This window comes from Moschus berezovskii, chromosome 6, assembly GCF_049115385.1.
Source record: "Moschus berezovskii isolate FMDL1 chromosome 6, NW_MosBer_1.0, whole genome shotgun sequence".
Taxonomy (NCBI): Eukaryota; Metazoa; Chordata; class Mammalia; order Artiodactyla; family Moschidae; genus Moschus; species Moschus berezovskii.
Genome location: NC_142465.1, coordinates 49,985,777 through 49,998,065, shown reverse-complemented (window position 1 = coordinate 49,998,065; position 12,289 = coordinate 49,985,777). Strand labels below are relative to the sequence as shown.

Sequence of the window (12,289 nt, the reverse complement as noted above, 5' to 3'; positions counted from 1 at the left end):
GGTGTTAGATGGGGATGCAGGGCATTAGAGACGGTGTATTGAACTGAACAAGTAATAAAGAGCCTCAAGATTGAGGCCTGAGGAAAACAAATGTGTGTGCTTGCACATGTGCACACATATATATTTAGCTGAGAGTGCCTGTCTTCCCCCCTTTGCAGTTAATTTAAGAGCTGCCCTCAAAGGCAAATTAAATTGTGTCCACTGTGCTATTTCTAAGCATTGGGGGAGGTCTGGGGGCATGATGGGAGAAGTGGTGGGAGTATGACAGGGCAAGGCAGATAAGGATGAAGGAGAAGAGGTTCCAAACTGAAATTGCTGGGTCCACCTGCTACACATTAATTACGCAACAATTACTGTCTATTTAGTGTCACTGCTGCATCTTTTAAGAAAAAGAAGTACATTTGGGAAACACTTGACAAATCTACTCACCAAAGAAAGAAAAGGTTAGAATTCTGTGTATTTTTTAGCTACATATATTATTAAGAGAAACTAACTTGACCCCGCTTGATAAAAACACAGCAAGTGACTACTGAGCAAAGAAATCAGCCTAAACATCAAAGTTTTCCATTGACTACAACCAATGTTCTAGTCCTGTCTAATAGTTTTTAAGTACCCAAATGATATTAATCTGTGCACTGTTTTGCATTTTGAGTTAAAAAAGCACTTGGGGGGGGGAGGAACAAGATGGCGGAGGAATAGGACGGCGAGACCACTCTCTCCTCCACAAATTCATCAAAAGAACTTTTGAACGCGAGTAAAGTCCACAAAACAACTTCTGAATGCTGGCAGAGGACGTCAGGCACCCAGAAAAGCAGCCCATTGTCTTTGAAAGGAGGTAGGAAAAAACATAAAAGATAAAAAGCGAAACAAAAGAAGTAAGGACGGAGCTCCGTCCCGGGAAGGGAGGCTTTAAAAAGAGAGAAGTTTCCAAACACCAGGAAACATTCTCACTGGCGATTCTGTGGCGAGCCTTGGAAGCTCAGAGGGCCACATAACCCTCTTTTTTTTTTTAAGATTTTTTTTAAAACCCACAGATTACCCGCTAAACGGTAACTCCCAGCGGAGAAGCAGCGCAGACGCCTACATACGCCATTAGCAAGCGGGGGCTGGGCAGGGAGGAGCCGGCTGAACTGCTTAGAGAGAGGACTGGGCTTGAATGCCGCAAGAACAATTTGAGAGAACTGGGGAGAGCAAAGCAGACTGTGGGATAGCTTCCCCACGAAAAGGCGGAAAGCTCTAACCTATGACTCGGCCAGCCCTGCTCACAGAATAAAGTACTGAGCAGAGCGAGCCGGCTGCGGTCAGCCCATCCCCCATTCCCCGCCGAGACAGGCAGGGAGCGCAGCGAGAGCCGGAGCGGGCAACCGCGGCCCCAGAAAGGCATCCGATACAAACTGCAGGCAGGCTTGTTGCTATTCAGGACTTCTTGGGCTCGGGCCAGTCGATATCCCCCTGAGAAGGTGCGCCGGTTGTACACCAGAAAACTGAGTGGCGGGGACTGGGGAGGCGATAAGTCGCAGAGACCGCGCTCGCCAAACACCTGGTCCCCTGAGCTGCTCGGACTGGGGAAGGCACAAAACGCAGGCCCAACCAAGTCTGCGCCTTTGTGGAGTACCTAAGAACCTGAACTTGAGCCGCTCAGACCTGGGAAGTGCATACAACCCGGTGCTGGCCTCGGACAGTTCCCGGCAGAGCAACCTAGAGCCTGTGCAGTGTAGACTGGGACAGCATATGTGCTGTGAGCGGGGGCAAACCCAGTGTGGCCGAGACGCTGCGAGCACTCCCCACAGATGCCAGAGATAATCGACTGCAGCGTTCCTCCCTTCCCAGAACAGGACTGAACAACTGAGCCTTAAAAAGTGTCCACCCACCCCCTAGTATCAGGGTGGAAATTAGACACTGAAGAGACCAGCAGACAGAAGCTAAAACAGAGGGAACCACCTTGGAAATGACAGATAGAGACATCTAGAGACTACTCCAAGAATAAGACCAAAAACCAGAGGCAAGAGGCTTAAGCCCGAATCCTGAGAACACCAGAGAACTCCTGACTCCAGGGAACATTAATTGATAGGAGCTCATCAAACGTCTTCATACCTACGCTAAACCCAACGGTCAACAAGTTCCAGAGCAAGACATACCACGCAAATTCTCCAGTAACACAGGAAACTAGCCCTGAGCTTCAATATACAGGCTGCCCAAAGTCACTCCAAACCCACTGACATCTCATAACTCATTACTGGACACTTCATTGCACTCCAGAGAGAACAAATCCAGCTCCACCCACCAGAACACCGACACAGGCTTCCATAACCAGGGAACCTTGACAAGTCACCTGTCCAACCCCACACACAGCAAGGAAACTACATAATAAAGAGAACTCCACAAACGGCCAGAAGAGGGAAAGGCCACCCCAAGCAAAGCATTATAAGCAAGATGAAGAAGCAGAGAAATACCCAGCAAGTAAAGGAACAAGATAAATGCCCACCAACACAAACAAAAGAGGAAGATATAGGGAATCTACATGAAAAAGAATTTCGAATTTTGGTGGTGAAAATGATTCAAAATCTTGAAAGCAAAATGGAGTTACAGATAAATAACCTGGAGAAAAGGATTGAGAAGATGGAAGAAAGGTTTAATAAGGACTTAGAGGAAATAAAAAAGAGTCAATATACAATGAATAATACAATAGATGAGATCAGAAACACTCTGGAGGGAACAAACAGTAGAATAACAGAGGCAGAAGACAGAATAAGCGAGCTAGAAGATAGAATTGTAGAAATAAATGAAACAGAGAGGAAAAAAGAAAAACAAATTAAAAGAAATGAGAACAATATTAGAGACCTCTGGGACAATGTTAAACGCTCCAACATTCGAATCATAGGAATCCCAGAAGAAGAAGACAAAAAGAAAGACCATGAGCGAATACTTGAGGAGATAATAGTTGAAAACTTCCCTAAAATAGGGAAAGAAATAATCACCCAAGTCCAAGAAACCCAGAGAGTCCCCAACAGGATAAACCCAAGGCGAAATACTCCAAGACACATATTAATCAAATTAACAAAGATCAAACACAAAGAACAAATATTAAAAGCAGCAAGGGAAAAACAGCAAATAACACACAAGGGCATTCCCATAAGGATAACAGCTGATCTTTCAACAGAAACTCTTCAGGCCAGGAGGGAATGGCAAGACATACTTAAAGTGATGAAAGAAAATAACCTACAGCCCAGACTACTGTACCCAGCAAGGATCTCATTCAAATATGAAGGAGAAATCAAAAGCTTTACAGACAAGCAAAAGCTGAGAGAATTCAGCATTACCAAACCAGCTCTCCAACAAATGCTAAAGGATCTTTTCTAGACAGGAAACACAGAAAGGGTGTATAAACTCGAACCCAAAGCAATAAAGAAAATGGCTATGGGATCGCACTTATCAATAATTACCTTAAACGTAAATGGGTTGAATGCCCCAACCAAAAGACAAAGGCTGGCTGAATGGATACAAAAACAAGACCCCCATATATGTTGTCTGCAAGAGACCCACCTCAAAACGAGGGACACACACAGACTGAAAGTGAAGGGCTGGAAAAAGATATTCCATGAAATAGAGACCAAAAGAAAGCAGGAGTAGCAATACTCATATCAGATAAAATAGACTTTAAAACAAAGGCTGTGAAAAGAGACAAAGAAGGAAACTACATAATGATCAAAGGATCAATCCAAGATGAAGATATAACAATTATAAATATTTATGCACCCAACATAGGAGCACCGCAATATGTAAGACAATTACTAACAAGTATGAAAGGGGAAATTAACAATAATGCAATAATAGTGGGAGATTTTAATACCCCACTTACATCTATGGATAGATCAACTAAACAGAAAATTAACAAGGAAACACAATCTTTAAATGATACAATAGACCAGTTAGACCTAATTGATATCTATAGGACATTTCACCCCAAAAAAATGAATTTCACCTTTTTCTCAAGTGCACATGGAACCTTACCCAGGATAGATCACATCCTGGGCCATAAATCTAGCCTTGGTAAATTCAAAAAAGTTGAAATCATTCCATGCATCTTTTCTGACCACAATGCAGTAAAATTAGATCTCAATTATGGGAGAAAAACTATTAAACATGCCAACATATGGAGGCTGAACAACACGCTGCTGAACAACGAACAAATCATAGAAAAAATCAAAAGAGAAATCAAAATATGCATAGAAATGAATGAAAATGAAAACACAACAACCCGAAACCTCTGGGACACTGTAAAAGCAGTGCTAAGGGGGAAGTTCATAGCAATACAGGCACACCTCAAGAAACAAGAAAAAAGTCAACTAAATAACCTAACTCTACATCTAAAGCAACTAGAAAAGGAAGAAATGAAGAACCCCAGGGTCAGTAGAAGGAAAGAAATCATAAAAATTAGGGCAGAGATAAATGCAAAAGAAACAAAAGAGACTATAGCAAAAATCAACAAAGCCAAAAGCTGGTTCTTTGAGAAGGTAAATAAAATTGACAAACCACTAGCCAGACTTATCAAGAAACAAAGGGAGAAGAACCAAATCAATAAAATTAGAAATGAAAATGGAGAGATCACAACTGACAACACAGAAATACAAAGGATTATTAGAGAATACTATCAGGAATTATATGGCAATAAAATGAATAACCTGGAAGAAATGGACAAATTCCTAGAAAAATACAACTTTCCAAAACTGAACCAGGAAGAAATAGAAAATCTGAACAAACCCATCACAAGCACAGAAATTGAAACTGTAATCAAAAATCTCCCAGCAAACAAAAGCCCAGATCCAGACGGCTTCACAGCTGAATTCTACCAAAAATTTAGAGAAGAGCTAACACCTATTCTACTCAAACTCTTCCAGAAAATTGCTGAGGAAGGGAAACTTCCAAACTCATTCTTGAGGCCACCATCACCCTAATCCCAAAACCTGGTAAAGACCCCACAAAAAAAGAAAACTACAGGCCAATATCACTGATGAACATAGATGCAAAAATCCTTAACAAAATTCTAGCAATCAGAATCCAACAACATATTAAGAAGATCATACATCATGACCAAGTGGGCTTTATCCCAGGAATGCAAGGATTCTTCAATATCCGCAAATCAGTCAACGTAATACACCACATTAACAAACTGAAAAATAAAAATCATATGATTATCTCAATAGATGCAGAGAAAGCCTTCGACAAAATTCAACATCCATTTATGATAAAAACCCTCCAGAAAGTGGGAATAGAAGGAACATACCTCAACATAATAAAAGCTATATATGACAAACCCACAGCAAACATTATCCTCAACGGTGAAAAACTGAAAGCATTTCCCCTAAAGTCAGGAACAAGACAAGGGTGCCGACTCTCACCACTACTATTCAACATAGTTCTGGAAGTTTTGGCTACAGCAATCAGAGCAGAAAAAGACATAAAAGGAATCCAAATTGGAAAAGAAGAAGTAAAACTTTCACTGTTCGCTGATGACATGATCCTCTACACAGAAAACCCTAAAGACTCTACCAGAAAACTACTAGAGCTAATCAATGATTACAGTAACGTTGCAGGATATAAAATCAACACACAGAAATCCCTTGCATTCCTATACACTAATAATGAGAAAATAGAAAGAGAAATTAAGGAAACTATTCCATTCACTGTTGCAACGAAAAGAATTAAATACTTAGGAATATATCTACCTAAGGAAACAAAAGACTTGTACATAGAAAACTATAAAACACTACTGAAAGCAATCAAAGAGGACACTAATAGATGGAGAAATATACCATGTTCATGGATTGGAAGAATAAATATTGTAAAAATGAGTATACTACCCAAAATAATTTATACATTCAATGCAATCCCTATCAAGCTACCAAAGATATTTTTCACAGAACTAGAACAAATAATCTCACAATTTGTATGGAAATACAAAAAACCTCGAATAGCCAAAGCAAACTTGAAGAAGAAGAATGGAACTGGGGGAATTAACCTGCCGGACTTCAGGCTCTACTACAAAGCCACAGTCATCAAGACAGTATGGTACTGGCATAAAGACAGAAATATAGATCAATGGAACAAAATAGAAAGCCCAGAGATAAATCCACGCATCTATGGACACCTCATCTTTGACAAAGGAGGCAAGAATATAAAATGGAGAAAAGACAGTCTCTTTAACAAGTGGTGCTGGGAAAACTGGTCAGCCACTTGTAAAAGAATGAAACTAGAACACTTCCTAACACCATACACCAAAATAAACTCAAAATGGATTAGAGAGCTAAATGTAAGACCAGAAACTATAAAACTCCTAGAGGAGAACGTAGGCAAAACACTCTCCGACATAAATCACAGCAGGATCCTCCATGACCCACCTCCCAGAATATTGGAAATAAAAGCAAAAATAAACAAATGGGACCTAATTAAAATCAAAAGCTTCTGCACAGCAAAGGAAACTATAAGTAAGGTGAAAAGACAGCCTTCAGAATGGGAGAAAATAATAGCAAATGAAGCAACTGATAAAGGATTAATCTCCAAATTATACAAGCAGCTCCTGCAGCTCAATTCCAGAAAAATAAATGACCCAATCAAAAAATGGGCCAAAGAACTAAACAGAAATTTCTCCAAAGAAGACACAAAGATGGCTAACAAACACATGAAAAAATGCTCAACATCCCTCATAATCAGAGAGATGCAAATCAAAACCACAATGAGATACCATTTCACACCAGTCAGAATGGCTGCTATCCAAAAGTCTACAAGCAATAAATGCTGGAGAGGATGTGGAGAGAAAGGAACCCTCTTACACTGTTGGTGGGAATGCAAACTAGTACAGCCACTATGGAGAACAGTGTGGAGATTCCTCAAAAAACTGGAAATAGAACTGCCATATGATCCAGCAATCGCACTCCTGGGCATACACACCGAGGAAACCAGAATTGAAAGAGACACGTGTACTCCAATGTTCATTGCAGCACTGTTTATAATAGCCAGGACATGGAAGCAACCTAGATGTCCATCTGCAGACGAATGGATAAGAAAGCTTTGGTACATATACACAATGGAGTATTACTCAGCCATTAAAAAGAATACATTTGAATCAGTTCTAATGAGGTGGATGAAACTGGAGCCTCTTATACAGAGTGAAGTAAGCCAGAAAGAAAAACACCAGTACAGTATACTAACACATATATATGGAATTTAGAAAGATGCAAATGATAACCCTGTATACGAGACAGCAAAAGAGACACAGATGTATAGAACAGTCTTTGGGACTCTATGGGAGAGGGTGAGGGTGGGATGATTTGGGAGAATGGCATTGAAACACGTATGTTGTCATATGTGAAACAAATCACTAGTTCAGGGTCAATGCATGTTATAGGAAGCTCGGGGCTGGCATGCGGGGATGACCCAGAGGGAGGATAAAGGGAGGAGGGAGGTGGGAGGGGGGTTCAGGAGGGGGAACTTATGTAAACCCGGGGCAAATTCATATCAATGTATGGCAAAACCAACCAATATAATATTGTAAAATAATTTGCCTCCAATAAAAAATAAATTAACTACAAAAAAAAAAAGCACTTGGTACAAATATGTAAAGGAAAAAAGCAGTTAATATTGCAGACTACCCACTAGCACTATCCACTGAGACATCATACATTAATAAGATGGATCTCAAAGATCACAGGTCTTCCTGGAGATGTTGCCTCAACAGGAGAACCACAAGTGTTATGCAAAAAAGAACTGTCCCCAAATTGAGGAACATTGACACCAAATATATCTGTGTACTCCTCCTGATGAGTGATGCACACATGTTCACTGGTAACTACCACTCCAGAAGCTACTATTCATTGCCTGTATGCCGGGGCCACCGGTTTTTCTATACATGGGGCTGAAGTTAGGTGCTCTGCTCAACTGGCAGCTTTCTTTTTTTGTGGAGACATCCTTGGGGAGGCCCAGTTTTTGTCCATATTCTTATATCTTCTGGTCTTGGAATTTTGATGGTGCTTGTCCTTTTGTCTTCATGGAGTATTTGCAAGCTCACCTGCAATCTTCTCTAGCCTTCCTCTCCCTCCACTTTTTTCACAGATAATATTTTAGCTTGGTGGGAAACTATTGTTTGCCTAGGAGCTGCTGGGTTAACACAGTTTTGTTGGGATCTTCTGTGTTATGTTTATTTACATATTTGTTTTTGTCTGTTTATACCATGGCTTTGATCCACTTTAGTCATTTGGGGAACTTATATTTAAATACAGACCCATGACTAGAGTTATGAGCACCACTTTCAAGATGTTTTTCTTTAGTCTCATCCATATTTTAAACTGCCTTGGCCACATAAATACACATAGAAGTAACTGGAATATAATTTCTATATACCTCTACTGGCTATGTTGGTCTACCTCTAAGACAAATGTTGTCAACTGTCTCTTGCTTAAGTAAATTAGGTAGGAGATCAGTAGCGGCTCTCACAAAAGGGGAGATGGAATTGGAGCCATCAACAGGATTAGATTTCACCACATTCCATTCCCTCTGGAGCCAAAATGCCAACTCAATTGGCATCAAATATCTTGGGTTTACAAGGTATGAGAAAGAACCAAAGGGTAATAACATCTCTTATGAGAAGAGTGGAGATTCCAGAGGGAGGGGACATGGCCACAAGTCTGTAGGCCTTAGAGGGGGTTGTAATAAAAAGAGGGATTGAGGCAAGAAGGACTGACAATTTAGAAGACCCTCTTCCCCAAATCTAAATCCTTGGAGCCCCTTCTTCTGTGTAGAACATAGGGAGAAGACTTCAGTTTAAATTGGCACTGCTTCTTTTCCTCTTCGGAGAAGGCAATGGTACCCCACTCCTGTACCCTTGCCTGGAAAATCCCATGGACGGAGGAGCCTGGTAGGCTACAGTCCATGGGGTCGCGAAGAGTCAGACATGACTGAGCACCTTCACTTTCACTTTTCACTTTCATGCACTGGAGAAGGAAATGGCAACCCACTCCAGTGTTCTTGCCATCCCAGGGACGGGGGAGCCTGGTGGGCTGCCATCTATGCGGTTGCACAGAGTCCAACACAACTGAAGCAACTTATCAGCAGCAGCTTTTCCTCTTACACTGCATAGTTCTTTTTGAAACATATCTGATCCTAGGACCAAAGTGTCATCAGGGCAGAAAAGAACAACCTCCAGATACTGCTGAACAGTGCAGCCTTTGCTCTAGTGATAAGGCAGCCCAGAGGCCCCCAGCCTTCCCCAAAGACATGACTACAACAGTTCTTCCATCCTTCTCAGTGGAGAGGTTCAGTAAATCAAGCACTTCAGTGATCCACAAAATATTGAATCTTCCTGAATCTGCATGAATTCTGTCTTTCTGTTTCTAGAGTCCTTGCGAAACTAACATGTTGATTTGGAGGATTTCAGAAATCATGAGTTTCCTAAGAACCAATACGGAAGGGAGATTTATTTATCTACTGCTATTCTTTGGGATTGTAGAATTTCTGTGCCCAGGTTTTCTTAAAAAAAAAAAAAAAAACTTCAGAAAAATAAAAACCCTAAAGGGAAATATAGGAAAGCCTCCTAGACAAATGACCATCCATAGGAATGCCTCCAGGACAAACAACCATTTGGGTTATACAAATGGAACATACTTACAGTATCTTAAATCTGGTAGCTACTTAATCAGATGTACGAAAAAGGGCACAGAGAGGACATGGGTTCTCAAATTTCAATGTGCCTCAGAATCACTGGCGGGACTTGCTAAAAGTGAAGATCCGAGGGGGCCATCCACTGAGATTCTGGAGTGGGGTCCCCAAATCTATGTGTTTCATAAGAACCACCGGAGCTTGTTGCAGGTGGTTCAGTGAACAAATTGTTAAAAGACATCAATTTGTCCCAGGAGCCTCAGTTCCTACCTTCTCCACTTGCTCTCCTTCCCTTCTCCTGCTCCCCTAAAACAGCTCTCATCAAGGCCACCATAACTCCCATGTTCCCAGTCTGTGATCCGTTCTCATCCCCTCTGGCATGACCTAAAGGCAATAGTTGACCCAGCTGAGCACTCTCTCGCCTTTGAAGCGTTCTCCACTTGGCTCAAAGGGCAGTCCTCTCTCTTGGTATCCCTTTCCCTTTCTACTTACTGTTTCTCAGTTTCCTTGGCTGACCTTACCTTTCTAATTTCTAAATTTTGGAGTGCCCCAGGGTTTCAATTTATTGGACTTTCCCCTTCTCAACCTACACTCATTTCTTCAGTATTTTCATCCAGTGCATTGGTTTAAATGCTCTATTAATGCTGGGAATTTCTGGATGTGTGTTTAGAGTCCATTCTGCTCTCCTGAGCAGAGTTATAGATCCAGTTGCCAACTCGGCATCTCCAGTTGGATGTCTAAGCAGTATATGATAACATATGCAAACACCCTGACTGATCCTTTCTCTCTCAAAACCTGCTTGTTCATCAATGTTTTTCAGCTTTCAAATGGGTAACTCTTTTCTTTCAGTTGCTAAGTCTAAAACCTTCAGTCACCATTGACTCCTCAGTTTCTTCATATTCCACATCTAAACCATCAGCAAATCCAGTCAGCTCTACTAGGAAAAACATCCAAATCCAACTACTTCTTGCCATTCCCAGTACTCTCAACCTGGTCTAAGCCATGATCACCACTGGGTTACTGCAGTAGCCTCCTAACTAGTCCCAGTGCCTGCTCCCCCCACACTCGGCAACCAGATTGTGATCCTCTTCAAACAAGAGTCAGGTCACATCATGTCACTCCTCTGCTCAAAACCCTCAAAAGCCTTCTTGCCTCAAAGTAAAATCCAAGTTCCCCACAATGATCCACAGGAAACTTCATTGTCTAATCCAGTGCTGCTTTCCCGACCTCATCTTGCCTCCTCAGCCTTTGCACTAGCTACTCCTCTGCCTAAAAGGCTCTTCTCCCAGGTGCCCACGCTTGCTCACTCAGCTCCTTTGGGTTTCTGTTCAAATGTCCTCTCTTTAGAAAGGTTACCTAAATGTGGTAGGCAGTGTCTAAGATGATCTCCACCTCCTAGTATTCATACCTTTATACAATCTCCAACACTTGTATGTGGGCTGAATTTAGTGTCGTGCCTCTAGCGAATAGAACTAGACAGTGGCAATTGATGTCACCTCCGAGAGTATATCACAAGACTGTGGTCTGCATCTGGGGCACACTCATCTCTCCTTTGCCTGCTACTCTGTGGGAAGCCAACAACCATATAGACAGGCCCAGGTGGCAGGGACTGAGGGTGACAATAGCCTGCAAAGAACAGAGACCCTCAGTCCAACAGCCTGAAATGAACTGAATCCTGCCAACTCTTCCAGCTGACACACTGAATGGATCTTTTGAGAGACTTGAAGCAAAGATACCAGCTAAGCCTTTTCCAGTTCCTAATACACAGACACTATAAGTTAATAAGTTTATGTGTGTGTGTGTTAAGCCATAAGCATTTGGGTAATTTGTTACTTGGCAATATACAATTAACATTCTGATCATCCTATATATTCACAAAATCCTGTTACCCTTGCCACCTAGTATTCCTATTCCTTTTACCCCCAGAACTTTCTACATAACCCTGAGCTCTCAAAACTTTGCACTTTATCAGTTTGTTTAGTTCTGTCTCTACCCACTAAAATAAAAGCTCCATGAGGCAGGGATATTGCTAGACTTTTTTCACTACTATATTCCCAGCACCTAAAACATGCCTGGAACATAGTAGGCACTCAATAAAAATGTGTTGGGTGAACCAGTGAAGCTGAGTAAGGGAAAGACCTTCATAAAATGGTGAAAATACAACTCACAAAGTTGTGGCAAGTGTTCAATAAGCAAAATACACAACACCTCTGGTTCTTAGTAAGTGATTAACAAAGTAAGGTTCTCCCTCCAAAAGAAACTTTCATCAAATGACATTAGTACAAACAGATAAAATTGTAGTATTTTTTCAGACTGGGATGCTTATTTGCATAATTCTCGGCAAAGAAGAAGGGACAGCTCATTTAAACTAAGATACAAAGCGTTATTAGTTCAGTGGCTGTTTTAATTGTGGGTATTACCCAACTTGTCTCCACTCTTCAGGATCTCTGAAAGCAAACAGCACTGCACTAAAATGTGAGCCACACCTTCAGTTTTCTATATTGTTCTATAACTCAGTTTCCTTTCAGCATTAAGGACTTTGAATTCATCAGAGAAGTTCTTTCAGACCTCTACAGGCTCTGAATTAGCTTCTCACTTTGAGAGTCATTCAGGGAAAAATAAAAAATAGTTCCTTCTG

General features: G+C 41.3%; 1 protein-coding gene across 14 annotated transcripts in view; it reads left to right on the top strand.

Annotated features, from left to right (window-relative positions):
• Positions 1-12,289, top strand: part of LOC148777610 (uncharacterized) — a 131,270-nt gene that overhangs the window by 29,043 nt on the left and 89,938 nt on the right. The window contains exon 5 of one of the 14 annotated variants that reach the window (XR_016037598.1): positions 366-503. The exons of the other annotated variants lie outside the window; for them this stretch is intronic. The gene's annotated coding sequence lies outside the window, so the exon portion shown is untranslated. Of the gene's footprint in view, positions 1-365; positions 504-12,289 lie in introns of those variants that run through there. 14 annotated transcript variants of the gene reach the window in all.